Here is a 4,203-nt window from a genome sequence, read left to right as displayed (position 1 = left end):
GAGGCGGGACCGGGTTTCCCGGCGACTCTGCCGGGCCGGAGGTCCCATCCTCAGACCGGGTCCATTCCCCCTCCTTGGTCTCCTGGGAAGGGGTTTGGGCGTTTTTAGTGGCACCCCCTCCGCAGATGGTGGCCTCCCCTGGTGAGCCGCATGGCCTGTTCCAGAGAGGAACTCAGGAAGAGATAGGGGCCCGGGGCTGCGGAGTCACCTCCGGCCGGCGGGAGTGGACCTCCTTAGGTCCGATAAATGAGGCCGTCCGGCCTTGGGTGGCGGCTTCCTGCCAGCAGCGCTGGCCTTGGGGATGGGGAGAATGGCTCTGTTTTACCCCCATTCAACCACTGGCTCCTCATCAAATATTCTTTGTTAAACCCTGAAGTTAGGGGAACCCGTTTCTCAAATAAGAACGCTGAGAGGAGGGCAGGGAGGGGACTGGCTGAGGCCCCTGTGTCTGAGGCTTCGGCCCCTGCCCTGGACCACCTCTGGCCGCTCTGGTTGGGCACAGAATAAAGGCTGGAGGAGTGGTTCCTGAGGGTTAAGCCTGGATGGTTTCTTTTCAAACTGCAGAGGAGAGACCTGCCCAGACCAGCGGGAAATCCTGCCCCCTGCTGTGGCGGGGCGGGGACGCCAGGCCTGGCTGGGCAGTAGCCTTGCTGGCCAGGCGGGGCTGCTGGGGGGAAGCACCACCAACAGCAGCCAGTGCTCAGAGCTTTAATTAATAAAACCCCTACTGTGTGCCAGGCCTACTGTACTCTATGGGGGATGCTCTTATGCCCAAACTAGGACTCAAGTCTGGAGAGGAGCTGGTGGCGCTGGGATTTGACAGATGACTGTTACAGGAATGCCTTCTTTCAAGGATGGGGCATCCGTCGGGTACCTACAGTGTGCTGGACCTCCCGGTGCCAGGCTGCTCACGGGCACCATCCACTGCGTCCTCGCAACCTTTCAGAAGGGGGGGGCTCTCACCTCAATACCCAGATGGTGCAGGTCCCACTCTACCTTCCCAGCACCCCTTCCTCCCCACCGCCTAGTGAGGAAGGCCCGTGCCTAGATGTGATACAAGCTGACACTGCTGAGCGCCTACTGAGTGTCAACGACGCTGCAAACCAGGAGCAAAAGACAGAGAACGAAACGGAGCCGGCTATGAGGCTTACAGTGTGGAGAGATGGCCCTTGGGGCGCTGTAGGGACAGGGAGCCAGGGAGAAGGGGTGGGGTGGGACGGGCTTGTCCTTTTGGTCCAGGGAGCAGGAAAGGTGAGGGAGGGAGCTGTGTGCACGTCTGGAAGGGCCAGGGTGAAGGTCTAGGTGGGCCTGTGCCTCCTGGGTTGGAGAAAGGGGAGGGGGCCTGTGAGACTGCAGAGGAGCGAGATGCGGGCGGGGCCTGGGACAGCTGCGGACGGCTGTGTAGGGCTTTGTGGGCCATGCCGCTTTGCACGGACATGGGAGCCACGGAGGGAGTTTGGAGCAGGGGAGGGCTGTGACCTGACTTATCCCTGTGGCTAAGGGCAGGGACCTAGGAGGGAACCAGGTGGTGCCAGTTGGTGAGAGAAGTTGAATTTTGAGGCTGTATTTTGAGGGGAAAGCGGGTAGAATGTGCTGGTGAATGAGGTATGGGGGTGAAGACAGAGTCCCAGGTTTCGGGACGCTGATACCTGGGGAGGACAGGTTTGCTACAGACGGGGCCGGGTAAGATTAGAGTGTGGAAACGAATTCCCAAAGTATCCTGTGAGGTATGACGCTGTTTGGTATTCTGCTTCTACAGTCTGGGGAGACGGAGGCCCAGAGAGCAAGGGATGTGTGTGGTCAGCAAGCTGTACAGGATTTTGACCCCTGCTTCTGTCTGCCCCATGACCTCCCTGGACGCGGGCAAGTTCAGACTGGACCCAGGCCTGCTGTTGATCACTGGGTGCGATGGTTAAGCTCCCTGAGTGGCGTTTGCACGGTCTGTAACATGGGACAACAGCTGTCACATCACGGAGTTGTGAAAATACCGTCACTCAGCCCAGCGCCATCAGGGTGTTCATCCACTGCACCGCTGAGGACCAGGGCCCGAGGGGGCACTGTTTCTGTCTGCAGCCCCGACTCCAGCGTTCTGACTCTAGACACATGGCAGGTGTGGTGCCCACTGGTGTGGCCAGACCCACGGCCTGGGCCATGGAGGGCTTTGGCTTTGACCCCCTCCGTCATAAGGTGACTTCTCCTGGCAGGACCAAGAGACGCATAGACGCTGCTGGAGGGAGGAGAGGTTTGGGCTGAGGTTGTCCAGAGCCCATCCCTGCAGACCTCACAGGCCACCTCCAAGTACAGAGTGCTGTGCTCCCACGCAGCTCGGGCAGCGGGCACGTGGCTGGATCTCCAGTGTGGGCTGCTGGGTGCTAGCGCGCAGCCCGCTGGCCTTGGTTGCAGCTGGAGGTTGGATGATTACCTCGAGGGCCCCCACCCACCGTTGGCGCTGGGCAGCTGGGGTCCTGGCCGGCTCCACCCGATACCTTCTGGCTTAGACTGATGCAGGAGCGCGGCCTGGGGTGAGTGGGTGTGACCCACCAGGGGCTCAAGGCTGCCCTGTCCACATGTGGGTCCAGCCGTGACAACTGCTCCTGCCCTGGCTGCGGGGCGAGTGACCACAGCTCCTCTGAGCGGCCACCCTGCCCCGTTAGAGGCCCCGCAAGGCCTGCTCTTGCCCCAGCCTCCCTGTGCTCGCGCTCGTCCTGAGCCCGGCCTGTCAGGACTGGGCCGGACCGGGCAGCTCCGGGGCCTGCACTGGCCCCGGGGTCGTGTCCAGCCGTCCCTGCCTTGGAGGTGAGCCCCTCCCTGCAAGCCTTTGTTCTCAACGACATCCGTCTCAACTGACCTTTCAACCTGCACCTGGACCTGCGAGGTGTGGCCTTGTGGGGCCACAAGCCTGTGCTGGAAAATTTGTTGTGTGTGTGACTGGGAGCTCCTGAGAGCAGGGAGCGGGGCCGCCTATGCGCAGCCTCGGGGTCAGGGTTGCGAAAGGGCATCTGAGGGCAGAGGCACCCGGGGCGGCTTCAGCCCCAAGACCGGTCACACTTGGTGGCTGTCCTGAGGCAGAGCTGGCTGCGGGCCGCGGAGGCAGCCGACGGGCATCAGGCATTTAGCCCCAGGATGCATGTGTGCGTGCGCACAGGCTCTGAGGCCCAGGATGCGTGTGTGTGTGTGTGTGTGTGTGAGAGAGCACAGGCTCTGAGGCACCCCCGCGGCCCCCCAGGGCACCGACCCACGGAGCTGGACGTGCTGGGGCAGCGCCTGGCACAGTGCAGGAGCCCAGTGGCATCTTGGGTGTGTTCGGGCCTTGGCGGGGGAGCATCTGTGCCTCTGGCAGGGACACACTGGCCTGCGTGGTGGGACCGCAGGGAGGCAGGCTGAGGGGGCAGCTCAGGTCCCCAGGGCCTCTTGGGGGTCGTGGCAGGCGAGGCGGGAGTCCTCGGGGGGTCGGTCCGAGAACAGCAAGGGCGGCCTTGCTGGGTGAGGTGGGTGGCGAGAAGCTGGGACTGGGTCTTGGTGGGGACAGTCTGGGCTGAGGCCTGCGGGAACAGAGTCCATGAAGACAGGGGACACTTCCCCTCTGGGAATGGGGTTGGGGGAGGGGGCCGGGTGAGACCCCCCAGGGAGGGGCTGGCACCTGAGGAGGGCGGTCAGGACGCCTGAACAAGCGGAGACCCGGGGGTCAGGGGCGCACGTCCAAGTAGGTATGTGGTGGATGCGGAACAGAGGCGGAGAAGGGTGACTGTTTATAAACATTTGTAATTTTATTTAAAAAAAAAAAAATCACAACCATGAACATTGTTACAGTTAGAGGCCCTCTTGGTTCTCCACAATGATACTGAGCATGCTCACAAGGGGTTCCCATTGTTTAGTCTTAAACAACCATCTTTAAAATAAGAAAAAAAACTCAGCACACTACCATTTAACTTGTTTTAATGTTTCTTCACAAATGGTGAAAAATACTAAAGTACAGACAAGGAATAATCATAATGTTGTGGCCAACATTATAAATATGGAATTATAAATTTAAAACATTTTCTGGTTTAAAAAATAAATCTGGTAGTCAATGCAGCTCTGCGGGTCTCTGCGTCTAGTAGGGCCGGTCTCTGCGCTCCTGACGGTGCTCGCCTCTGCCGGGCAGAAGGGAAGGGGCGGTGGGTTACCACAGTGGTGGAGAGGGGAAGGGGCTGGTGGGTGACA

The sequence above is a fragment of the Bison bison genome, unplaced genomic scaffold (genome assembly GCF_000754665.1).
Source record: "Bison bison bison isolate TAMUID 2011002044 unplaced genomic scaffold, Bison_UMD1.0 scf7180017864495, whole genome shotgun sequence".
Lineage (NCBI taxonomy): Eukaryota > Metazoa > Chordata > Mammalia > Artiodactyla > Bovidae > Bison > Bison bison.
This window is presented reverse-complemented; position numbering follows the sequence as displayed.